Below are 13,506 nucleotides of genomic sequence, written 5' to 3' on the forward strand. Positions count from 1 at the left end.
AGGGGAAGAAAAGTCCAACTCACCTGGACGGTGTTGCCACAAGGATACAAAAACAGCCCTACAATTTTTGGGAATCAATTAGCCAAAGAATTAGAACAGTGGGAAAGGCCGCTGGGAGATGGTACTCTTTTGCGATACGTAGATGACCTCCTAATAGCAACAGAAACGGAGGAAGAATGCATTGAATGGACTATTTCCCTGTTAAACTTTCTGGGTTTAAGTGGATATCGAGTTTCTCAACAGAAAGCACAGCTGGTACAAGAAGAAGTGGTGTATCTGGGATATGAAGTTTCCAGAGGACAGCGATCCCTGGGAGCAGCCAGGAAAGAAGCCATCTGCCAAATGCCTAGACCAGAGACGGTGAGAGATTTGCGTGCCTTCCTGGGCATGACCGGTTGGTGTCGGCTATGGATCTATCAATACGGAATACTCGCCAAACCACTCTATGACTTACTGAAGGAAAGTAAGGGTGTTCTAGTTTGGACTCCCGAGGCAAAGGGAGCCTATAAGAGACTGAAACAGGAACTCATGAGAGCACCAGCCTTGGGTCTTCCAGACGTAACAAAACCATTCTGGCTGTTTTCTCATGAGCGACAAGGAATGGCCCTAGGAGTCCTAGCACAACAGTTAGGACCACATAAAAGGGCTGTGGCCTACTTCTCCAAGCAGTTGGATGAAGTGAGTAAAGGATGGCCTGGCTGCCTGAGAGCAGTGGCCGCAGTGATAATCAACATTGAAGAGGCCAGAAAGCTCACGCTGGGCCAGAAAATGACTGTGTTAGTGGCTCACACTGTGTCTGCTGTGTTAGAGCAGAAAGGGAATCACTGGCTGTCACCTTCCAGATTCCTAAAGTATCAAGCTATTTTGGCTGAGTCAGATGATGTTACTATTCAGGTAACTAACGTTGTGAACCCAGCTTCATTCCTAGAAGGAAAGACCTCAGCAGAACCCATCGAGCACGATTGCCTGGAAACAATCGAAGCCGTTTACTCCAGCCGCCCGGATCTCAAAGAAGAGCCATTCGAAGATGCAGACGATTGGTTCTCGGATGGTAGCAGCTTCGTAAAACAAGGAATAAGAATGGCTGGTTATGCAGTAACTACTACAGAAAAGGTAATCGAGTCAAACCCTTTGCCTGCAGGGACCTCAGCCCAGAAGGCAGAATTGATAGCTCTGACTCGAGCCCTGGAATTGGCAGAGAACATGCAAATAAATATTTGGACAGACTCTAAGTATGCCTTCTCCGTTGTTCACGCTCATGGAGCCATCTGGAAAGAAAGAGGACTGTTGACCACTCAAGGGAAAACAGTCAAACATGCAGAGGAGATTCTACGATTGCTAGAAGCAGTCCAACTCCCAGCACAAGTGGCCATAATGCATTGTAAAGGACATCTAAAAGGTAACACTATTCCAGAAGTTGGGAATAGAAAGGCAGATGCAGAAGCTAAATTAGCTGCTGAAAGGACCGGAAAGGTAAATATAACAGCTCTGATACCAGGGGAGCTGGATGTAAACCTCCAACCAAACTATCAGGAATCAGATCATAGATGGATTCAAAGGAATAAAGGTAAACTGTTAGACAGTGGATGGGGACAATTAGAGACAGGACAGTTGGTAATACCAGGGAACCTAATGTGACAGGTTGTAAAGACGGAGCATGAAAAGGCCCATTGGGGTCTAGATCCGCTTTACCAATATTTGCAAGCCAGGATAGCAGGACCGAAATTATTTACCACTATAAAGCACGTCACATCCCAGTGCGAGCGGTGTCTGAGAAACAACCCGAATACGGGAACCAAGGTACACCAAGGAGCCATAAATCGAGGTAAATTCCCAGGTGAAGTATGGCAAATTGATTTTTCTGAACTCCCAAGAAAAGGGGGGTTTCGGTATTTGTTGGTATTAACTGATACATTTTCTGGGTGGCCTGAAGCATTCCCTTGCAGGACAAATAAGGAAAGAGAAGTGACTAAAGTGCTGTTGAATGAAATTATTCCACGGTTTGGGGTACCGAAAAGCATTTCTTCGGATAGGGGTACACATTTCTGCGCAAAAGTGGTAAGAGCAATAAGCAAAGCATTACAAATCAAATGGCAATTACACACGCCTTACCGTCCACAGGCCAGTGGGCAAGTGGAAAAGATGAATCATCTCATCAAACAGCAAATTGCCAAAATATGCCAGGAGACTAATTTGCAGTGGTATCAAGCTTTGCCTATTGCTCTGCTTAGGCTGAGAGTCAAACCAAGATCAAAAGAAAAGTTAAGCCCATTTGAAATTTTGTATGGTAGACCTTATGCTATGCAAGCGGTAAATGGAGACGCTATAGACCAAATCGGTAATCAGTACATTTATGATTATGTAATTATGGTGGGGAAACAGTTCGATAAGAATGCTACTGTGGTGATGGAGCACCAGCCTAAACAACCTGATTGCAAATTGCATCCGTTTAATCCCGGTGATTGGGTCTATGTTAAGAATCTTTTAGGAAAACCCCTACAAGAAAAGTGGGAGGGACCTTTCCAAGTGCTGCTGACTACCTTCACCGCGGTTCGGATCAAGGAGCGACCTACATGGATCCATTACTCACGGGTCAAGAAAGCTCCGGGGAATAAACAAGAGGAGCAGACACCATGATCCTGACTTCACCTCAGACCCTCCTGATCATTGGACTGATAAGTATTCTTCCCCGAGACTCCGCCTCAATAGACCCATGGTCTAATGCACACCAGTGTATCCACCCGGAATTGGAAACGGAATCGAAGGGACCCTATTTTGAGGTATATGCCTTACGTAACCAACAGCCATACGCGAGTGAAGTATGGAATCAGCCTTCCATGGTAGCATACAAGGGAGACCAAATCCAAATTGGGTGTCGAGAACTTGACCCAGTAGAAGGAAAAACAAGGCGGCTAGTATTAACAATTCAACCCTCGATAGCAGCCTCTGAAAATAACCTAATTACCTTTAGTCCAGTGAAAATGGGCAAGCCCACTGTCTGGATCCAGCAAAAGGGCCCAATTTCATGTCAGTGGAGTGATTTCAGGGAAGATCCACCCGGAACACAAACACAACCCCAAAACTCGGTAATCTATACAGAAGATTCACTTGGGGAACTACATCCTCGAAACATAACCCTCGACCCCCACCCTCTTCTCTCCCCTGCAGGAAAGATCGTAGTATCTAGTGGTCCTGAGGAAGGGAGAGTGCAGTGTGAGATGGCCTTTAGATTAGACCAGTCGGTGACCTTCACATGCGAAAGGGAGTTGAAAATGCTAGAGCGGGGTTTTGGCTTCCCTAGGCGTGCTGTCCAATATAAGGTGGCATTACCGGGAGACATGATCCCATTGTATCCAGACCTAGACCTGCCCCAAGAAATCACTCCACCGGTGGAATGTAAAGCAGTACACAACCTAACCTTTATAGGGCCTCAGGTGATTAGAAGATCTAATGAACAAAAATTATTGTTAGACCCCACTTATTCTCTGAAAAAGGTGCAGATGAACATTCACACCGATATTACGTATTTACAGAAGGACTGCCAACCATTTATACAGAAAAGCCTAAAGGGATGGAATGCATGGCTAGCAGCAAGGTCTCATCACAGAAGAGCACAACGAGATCTAAGTGGGTGGATTGGTACAGGATTTGGTATATTGAATACAATAGACCAAGAGGTTTTAGTGAACAAATTAAGTACCGTCATGTCAAACTTAGGAAAGCTTAAAATGCCCCTCAGTTCGTCCATACTTACATTAGCAGAAACACAATCGTTAGTAGTAAAATTGCTAACCATGGTAGCAAACCACACTGCAGAGGACTTTGTGAAATTCGCTGACTATACAGGAGAACTTAACAAGGAAATCGCACTAGCTATCCAATGCCCTCAGACGCAACAATGGGTACAATCAGTAGCGGCAGGAATAATGAGAGAAGGAACGGCAGGTATATTACCTCAAGAAATCAGAGGAACAATATTAAAAGACAATCATACTACACAATTTGAAAGAGACCACTAAGCCTGGTGGCAATTAGTAAATTTCACTTATGACTCTCAACAAGAACACATTGAAGCCTATGTCCTCACCATTAGTGCAGCAGAGGAAAGAGCTATCTTTCCTATCCTCACTCTAGGGACAATACATCAAGATATCATTGTTAAGCCAATAGACCATAATGTCTGGGCCAGTTATGATAATTCCAAAAATAGATGGCAATCGGTTAGTATAGACGCATGTATTCCTAGTGGACAATTAGGCTATATCTGCGAAAACGCTGTAGTAGAAGCAGAAGATTTATGCTTAGATGCCGAGAATAGTATATGTACTTTTGAAATGCTTCCGCATAATAGAACACAATCACAAGTATACTATATAGGGAATGGGTGTGCTTGCGTGAGGACAGCTTGTGACAACATCACTATAGATAATTGCCAAGAAGAGACTAATAACACTAACTTCTGTGTATGCAACTTCACCAAGATAGTAGGTTGTGACTTTCATTATACTGTCCCAATAACTACTCAACAGCTAATTAACGCAGATTTCAACCTATATCAAGAGATACCGAAATTACAAATAGGGATGGACGTCAAAGTTCTTAAAGCAATGCTTGCACATCCTAAAATAGAAAAATTGGCGCGGAAGGTGAATCAAACAACTAAACGAATGGTATGGCAGGTAGAACATAATTCAGAAAAAATAAAGAATGTCCTGACCGAAGTAGAACAAGTAGGCCAGCATCATTGGTGGGATATCTTCACAGGACACTCCCCAACAGCTACACAGGTCTTTAACTACCTGGTGCACCCAATGCTAATAGTAGTTGTAGTTCTGTTACTATTAACTCTCACAAATATTTGTATGTGGTGGAGACTAAGAATCATAATGAAAAGGACCCAAATGATTTGGGCTATGGTACGAGCGTACCAGCGCCCTATAGGATTAGAATTTGACGAAAGAATTCGTAAGTTATAAGAAAAGGGGGGAATGAAGCCATTCATTATAATGAACAGTAGTTTCCGAGGAATAAAAGAATTAAAAGACCTGAGGAATAAAAGAATTAAAAGACACTCTATCAAGGGAAACACAGAAGTTAATAAATAACCTAAAATACATTGTTTGGGAAAACTTTGATTAGATAAGTTAATAAATGATCTAAAATACACTCACAAAAGAAACTTTGGAATTAGAATATTTGAAGAAGCGAAAGTAGAAGCCAAAAAGTTAAGGTGACCTGCCAAGCCGTCAGAATCAAGCCAAGTGCAACAGTGATTTCTGCCAAGTCATGGAAAAACATGCCAAGGATGACAGGAAGATGCCCAAATTAGGAGAAGCTTAAAATTTAACTAAGGAAGACCAAGAGTTCCTGGAAAACCCCGCCTATACTCCTGCCTACTTATTAATATGCATATAATAAATGATGTAATCCTTGTTCAAAATTGTATAAAAAAACCTGCTTTTGCTGTACCTGATCCAGAAATCCACTTGGTGATTTCTCCAACGCATTGTCAATAAATACCTCCTGCCTATAGACCTCAAATCTAGTCTCTGGGCAGCTTATTATCGCCTTTTGGGGCTAAATTCGGCATCAACCCCTTGATGGACAAGGATTGGCAGGGCTGTCACAGCTCCCATCACACCAGGGACCCTCCACACTGGAGCCCTTGAGAACATTCAGGTGGGTCTGCATTGAGAGGAGGCATTTCCTGATGGACACAGGGGCCTCTCAATGCACTATGAATGTTCGACATATGGGGGGGAAAATGCTAAAAATATGTTTTATTAGTGAGGAGTTAAGTGGGAAAGATGTGTGGTTTTATTCAACCACTATTGGTACATCTGGGAGAGGGATTTGAAATGCATGAATTTTGACTTGGTCCGAATTGTTATCATGATTTACTGGGAAGGGATTTGATCGCTAAACTCGGAATGCAAATTAATATTATAAAAGGTGATACAGAGGACAGTACTGTTGTACCTTTGTGTCAAATGTCTGTCGAGGGCTATGCTCAAGTGAATCCAGAAGTGTGGGCAGGCCCAGGGAAATAGGGATATTTTGATATGGATTCTCTCCAAAGCACTCTGAAGCAACCAGGACAAGCGGTGTCTAAAAGCAACACCCTGTTCCAGGGGAGGGAAGGAAGGGGAATCAGACACAGCGCAGGTCACTGCCCCATGCTCAGCTCAACCCGCCCAGCTGTGGGTGCTTGTGAGAGCCTGGCACTGAAATGCCCTGAGCAGGAAGGCTTCAATATCTTCTGCTGACGACACCATGGCACCTAACAGGGGGGCAAAAGCAATTCTCACTGCTTCAGCAACCACTGGAGCAGATATCAAGGGATACTCTCCCACAGGAAGCTGGGCTGGCACACAGCCTGCCTTGGCACTTTGCTGCTGCCAAAACCCAGCCAGGACATCGGCTCCTGCCTAAGGAGTGCCAAGCAGCACCACTGGTGGCCAAGGGGCCCATGCCAAGTGTCCCTGAGGCCAGAAACAGCCGCCAGCACAGCTCAACACGGGGGGACCCCTCAGCCTGGCCTCAAGGGCTCTGAAGCCCCTCAGATTTGCACTTCCTGCCTGCAGCAGGAGGATGGGAGGCCGCCCCTGAGCCTGCCCTGAAGGCAACGCAGAAGCAGCCAGGGCTCCACAGCGGGCCAAGCCCCTGCGCCTGCCCACAGATCCTCGCCTGGAATCCTCTGCAATCCTGGCCACCCTCCTCTGCCATCTCCAGCCACTGGGGCCAAGCCTTGCTGCCACTGCTGCAGCTTCAGCGCTGACTGGGCCTGCACTGCCACAGCTGCTGGGGAACACCACGGCACAATTCCACTCTGGGGCTCACTGACACCCACACTCTGGGCTGCCTGCCATTGCACTGCTGCAAAATGCACCGATTTCGGTTCTTTTAAACCTTATTTCTCTACTCAGGCTTGGTTTTCTTTGCCTTGGGGAAATGAATTTTAAAGGGTTTTTTTAAGGGGTGTTACAGTGCTCAATGAAGATGAGTTTAGCACCTGAACAAACTGGGAACAGCACAAAAGACACCCACAGAGATAACGACCAGCAACAAAACATCAACATTGCTCAGCAGCAGGAAGAGAAGCTTCATTCCAGGCAGCCTGCAGAGGAGCTTTAGAAATGCAAATGAACACTGGTGGGCAAAGGGTGGACAATGCACCTGGGTCTCTTGCCTGGGGCAGGAATTGAGCTGATTCCCTCTGCCCCTCACCCCAAGCTCTGCCTGCTTGCACTGATGGAATTTGCACAGCTCAAGGCAGAGCCCAGGGGGAGGATATCTGACCCTGCAACAGAAACGGGTGAAGCTGCAAAGGGAAACAGCAAATGGACAATGTTGGGAAAACTTCACTAGAAATAAATGGGGGGGGAATCATCCCGCTGCCCACTCCAACATGTGCTGTCACTGTCTGTGTTATGTAGGTTAAATTAGAGCACTGGGGGTTTTTTGCTAACAAAAATTCAGAGAAATAAGCTGGGAATCCAAGGATTTGATGATTTAATTAGAGAAAAGCAGTCAATTGATGCAGCCCTGGCTGGAGAGAGCGCCCAAAAATAGGGAAAAGATGAACGGCCAGCAGAACAAATCCTACAACACCATGGACCAGCCCCTGCGAACCCAAACCAATTCATATCAGGAGCCACAGAACCCATTTCTCATTTCAATGGCATCATTAGATTACAAGCTCTTCTCAGAATAATAACCAACCAGACAGCTCCAGCTCCTGACCTTCCTGCTGACCAATCCACTGAAATGAGGAACACAACACTTAACCATGGGATGGAATCAGATCATCTGTTAGCAGAAAAAGGAGGAGTTTGTGGAAAATTAATTGACACAAACTGCTGTTGGCAAAAAGATGAAAAAGGAAAAGTGGTGAAACAGATAACAAAGGAAATAAGAAAGTAGCTCATGTACGGATTCAAACGCGGAAAGGATGGGAATGGGACACGGTTTTGTGGCTCCGTGGCAGATCATGGGTTAAAAGAATGCTGTTTCTCCTCTGATGTGCTGCAGCAACTCTCATCTTTTTACCATGCTCCACACCTTGAGAGTGCAGCTCATTCAGCAGCTGAGCGAGGGGCCAGGGACTTGTAGATAAGGAAGCAACGGGCGAAACCACCAGCTTCAATAAATGTTACTAATTAACATGGATTGCTGCTCACAGATAGTCCCGCTAAATTCCTGAACTTCCAGAAGAACAAGGATTTAACAGAGCCGCGAATATCGGCTGTTATACAAAAGTGGGGATGCACATTAACGAGGGCATCCACTTGGCGGATCGGGAGGTCTGAACCTTCCAAGCACTTCAGCCCGTGCACAAAGGGAGAGGGAGATGAGGCCGGGAAAATGAGGATAAAAAGGAGGCTGCGAACTACAACAATGGCAGAGAGCGCACGGCAAATGCCCCACGGCCTCTCCCTCTGCTCAGCAATAAAGTCACTTTTACAGGACTCCTCTGTCTCCTCTGGGCACAGAAACCTCCGGCCACGGGAATTCCCCGCACAGCCCCGGGCACGGGGCAGCCCCCTCTGTCCCAGCCACAGCAACCGGGCCGAGCCAGCGCTGCTCCGGCAGCGGCTCCTGCCGAGGCAGCGGCTGCAAGGAGACCGCGGGCAGCCGCTCCCGCAGCGCCCTCACGCCAGCGGCAACACGGGCCGGACGCGGCACAACGAACCCGCCCGAGCCCCCGGCCGCCCCCGAGGCCCGCAGCCAGCCCCGAGCCCCCGCACAACCCAGCGCGGCTCCCACCTGCCCTGCGGCCGCCTCCGAGCTCCGCCGCCGCCTCACCGCGCTCCGGCCGCTGCCGCCGCTCGCGGGACCGCACACACGCTCCGACAACACCGCCGCTGCCCAGCCACGGTCGCCCTCAGCCCGCCACCGGGGCCCTGCTCCGCCCCGCTCCCACCAATCAGCGCGCCACAAACACGACTGACGGCACCATCGCCCAATCCCCGCCAGGAGCGGGCTCTGCACACGGCACAGCCCCGCCCCGCGCTCTCCGGGCCCCCCGGGCTGCGTGAGGGCAGAGCCGGAGCTGAGGAACAGCCTTGGAACGGGCCCGGGCCCGAGGGGGTTGAGCTGAAAACACAAACTTCTCCGCAGCTCCCGCCACGGCTTTCCCGGCACCGCGGCTCCGGTGGCTCCGGCTCAGCGGGAAGCCATGGAGCCTCACTTCTCCTATGTCTAATTAGGAGCATCAGTGCATCGCTTTGATTTCCCTCAAAAAGAGAAAACCGCCCCAAAGCCCTGTGGATGAGTGGGGGAGGGGAGAGATTTCTGACAGAAAACTCCAAAAACTCAGAGCAGGATAATGGGAAGTGAAGAGCCTTAAATGCAGCTTTCCCCCACGCCTCCCTCCTTCCAGCTGCACCTCCTACCCCGGCAGTGCCGCAGACAGGGAATGGGGCCGGGCTCAGTTCATGACCCGGGGCTTCTCCCTCTGCTCAGGGACAGGAGTCGTTCCCCTGCTGCACCCTGGGCTCTCTCCCACCGGAGACTTCTCCAGGAACTTCTCCGAGCTGAGTCCATCCCACGGGGCACAGCCCCCTCCAAGTGCTGCAGCGTGGGTCACTGTGCCCCGGGCTCAGTCCTGCCAGGACAGGCTGCTCCAGCGGGGCCCTCTGGCCACGGGGTCACAGCCTCCTCTCAGGCATCGCCGTGCTCAGCGTGGCTGCTCCGGGGGCTGCAGGGGGATCTCTGCATCCAAATGGATCTGCAGGGGGATCTCTACAACCCTATGGATCTGCAGGGAGATCTTTGCATCCCCGTGGATCTCCAGGGGGATCTCTGCATCCCCGTGGATCTCCAGGGGGATCTCTGCATCCCCGTGGATCTGCAGGGGGATCTTCGCAGCCCCATGGATCTGCGGGGGGATCTGTGCATCCCTGTGGATCTGATGGGTGATCTCTGTGTCCCCATGGATCTCTGCACCTGGCACCGCCGTTTTTGGAGGCACCAGGAATAGGCTGAGCTCTGCCTGAAGCTCTTCTCACATTCCCCAAACCCTTCCCAGCACAGGGAGGGTTTTACCTCCTCTCAACTCCCCAGGCTGCGTTTGCAGCCCCTCCTCGTGAGGGATCTCTGGGGCTTTTCCTCCCCATTGGATTCCTGTGCCATGGAGCCGTTCCAAATGGCCTCTTCCACGAGGTTCTGTGGCAGGGATTTGTTCTCCCTGGTCTCTGTCCGCAACTCAGGACTTGGGGGAGGAAGGACAAGGAGAGGAAGAGACAGGGAGAAGGGAAAAGGAAAAGGCAGGAGGAGAGGAAGGAACAAGAAGGAACAAGGGAGGAAGGAGATGGGAAAGGAACGTGGATGGATGAAGGACAGAATGAGAAGAGGAAGGAGGGCAGACAAGGAGAAGATGGGATTTGCCTCCATGCCAGAGGGAAGGGGAAGGAGATCCCCCCAGTCCATCCCTGGCAGGATGGTGTTGGCAGTGAGGCTGTCCTGCAGCGATGCTGGGCTGGGAGATGGAGCAGCAGAGAGGGGAAAGGGGCAGTGATTCCTCCTGCCCTGCCTGGCTGTCCCAGCCTGGAGCATCCTGGCGCTGCCGAGGCCCTTGGAGCGTCCGGCACTCTGGAGCCCAAAGCTCACGGCTGCTTTATAAAGCTGACAAAGTCGGCAGGATGGGTCTGGGTATGATCTGCAGCAAACTGGGTTTATTGGAACAGGAACAGGGCACAGAGCTGAACAGGGCCCAGGGACAAAGACAGGGTGCAAGCTGAGGGCACAGGGGGTTTTTATATGGGGTAGTGAGGGTGGAGCTGAGGGTCAGGGTCCAATGGATATGGGGGAAATGGGGCAAAGGAGGGGTTAAGGGTCGGGTCAGCTAATAGGGAAACAGGGGCAGAGGAATGCAGTAAATTAGGGCAAATGGAGGGACAGAGAGAGAGAACACTCTAGGGACTAACCAAAGATGGGTAATAGGGGGTGAACTGGGGTAATTAGGCCAATGGGCCAATGGGGTAACATAACTTTCCATAAATCAGCATGTGCCTGCAGAGATCAATGGGAGAAGCAAGCTTATCACCATAACCTTGAAATCTATTCTTCTTCTTGAGGACCAGTCCCTCATGGGTGGGAGATTGAGACTCCCACGGGCCTCCACACCAGTGCATCTTCCTTTTCCTCGCAGCCTCCTTCTCCTCCATCCAGACAAAGTTTAGGATTGACAAATCCTGGCTTTGGGGGAAGAACAAGGGGTGAGCACCTTGGGTTTTGTGAGAAAGGAGCCTCACTCTTTAGAATTTTTGAAAGTTTAATAAGGAATAATAAGGGACAAGTCAGTAACAGCACTGGGTGCTTGGCGATGGCCAGAGGCACACCGGTTAACCACAGCAACTCTTCTTGTCTAGGTTTCCCATTGTACTGTTCAAATACATATTCTTAATGGTTATACACATTCAAACATTTCTCTGAACTCGTCTACATGTTCCAGGAATTCTTTAGGTTTGTTTGACCCCCAACTCGCCGTTTTAGAGCCCGTGCAGGAATCGTGGATTGCTGTTTTGAGGGTTGTGTGTCACTCCCTCACAAGGGCCCCTCTTCTGTGGTTTCAGCAGGTGACAGTTATTGACAGTGGAAGGGTCAGTGGCAGGGCTCCTCATCACATCCCTTCCTTAAATGTTATCTGACCATGCAGACGGTTTTAGGTACTTCTACAAGTACTTGAAGGAACATTATCTATTTCACAAACATCTCTGAAGTGTTATTGTCAGTTAATTACAAAAATAAAAGCATTACTTATTATTTCACAACTACAGCTACTTCTGCAAAAGTTAACATTCTAATGCACAACACATGACATCCACTTTAATGTTTTGCAAAACCCAAAACTATAATGTATGTTTTTCACTGTCCACAAACTGAAATATCATCCATAAATGATGTTCTGAGGATATGAGCTACACAGGGGCCAGGGCATTGGCCACAAAAAGCTGACAAATTATACTATAGCAAAAGCAGTTAAAAGTGATTACAAACTGCACTCTATCAAAATCAGTGTGATTAAGAATAGTTTGCAGAAGTCAATACCTAATAGCAAAAGCCAACACTACTCAGTTATTTGCAACAAGCCCAGGGCAGGTTTTTCCCTTGCATGGAGCACTTGGGCCTTCCCCGGGCCCCTTCTGCCCTCGTGCAGAGCCGGTGGCATTTTCCAGCACACCCAGTTTGTAACCAAGAGCCGGGTGCAGCCCAGAAGGCTCCAAGCGCCTCCTTCCAGGCTGACTCTGCAGGTGCCGAGGCTGCTCTGGGCTCTGCCAGGGCTCTGCTGGGGCTCAGCTTTGGGCCAGGCTGGGCCCGCTCTCCCCTCACATTGCTCCGGGCAGCTGAGGCACAGCGGGAGAAGGAAGGGACACGGCAAGGCAGTTGAGGGTTAAGAGAGTTTTTATTCAAACAACTGCCATAACAAACAGGCTGTCCTAACTACCATAACCAACTACAGTGCTAACGACCATAACTAACTACCAGTGCTAACTACCATAACTAACTAGTTGTCCTAACTACTAGAACTGAAAGCTGTCCTCAAGGGCTTCATCTCCTCTGCTGCTCCCTCAGTTGCTTCGCTGCAGTGATCAGAGGGGTCAGGCTGGAGAGAGGCTTGGCTGATGATAAAAATGGGTGCTGCCCAAAGGATACAAAGGAAAGAAATGAACTGTTACTTTCCAAAGTCAAGTTCCTCACAGGCTCTGTTGCAACAGGACAAAGGGAAATGCTTTGAAACTCAGGAGAGGGAAGCAGGCTCAGATTAGATCTCAGGAAGAATTTTTTAACCAGCAGAGTGGGGAAACACTGACAGAAGGTGCCCAGAGATGTGGGAGGTGCCTCCTCCCTGGAAACATCCAAGCTCAGGTCAGGCAGGGCTCTGGGCCCCCTGAGCTGCTTGAAGATGTCCCTGCTCGCTGTGGGGCACCAGGCCCAGATGAGCTCCAAAGGAGCCTGCCAAGCCACAGCAGGCGAGGATTCTGCTTGCTCTGCGTGTGGAACGCAGCCAGACTGGAGACTGTCGGAGGGGGCCCCACAAGAAAACCCCTCCCTGGCGCTGCTGCTTCCCCTGCAGCCCCTGGCCCTCAGCTGCAGCAGCTCCTGGGCAGCCCAGCGCCGCTCCTCGTCCGGCTCCAGGCTGCACTCGAGGCAGTCCCGCAGCAGAGCCGACAGGCGCCGGGGCTCCTGCAGCTGCGGGGTCCCGTTCTGCCGGATCAGAGCGCGAGCCTGCAGGGAAAGCAAACTCAGCGCTCTGCCAGCTCCCTTCACACCCACACGGGCTCACATCCACCCCGGGGCCTCAGCCCCAGCTCCAGGGGCACTTTCCTCCCTGACACAGATGCTGCTCACAGCTCATTTTGCTATGCCAGCCAAAAAACCCAAACCCTGGGGCTGCCACAGCCACTGCAACATCCAAATGATCTCGCCTTGAGAGCCAGTTTCATTGGCTGACTCTGTCAGTAGGAACCTCCATCAGAAATAGCCCATTTTGCTTCTCTAAAT

At 49.7% G+C, this 13,506-nt stretch overlaps 1 pseudogene; it reads right to left on the minus strand.

The window, feature by feature from the left end:
* The window catches only part of LOC128945560 (uncharacterized), a 1,627,138-nt pseudogene that overhangs the window by 539,628 nt on the left and 1,074,004 nt on the right, over positions 1-13,506 (minus strand).

This window comes from Melozone crissalis, unplaced genomic scaffold, assembly GCF_028551555.1.
Source record: "Melozone crissalis strain CALT ecotype California unplaced genomic scaffold, PUWL_Pcris_2 ptg000066l_1, whole genome shotgun sequence".
NCBI lineage: Eukaryota > Metazoa > Chordata > Aves > Passeriformes > Passerellidae > Melozone > Melozone crissalis.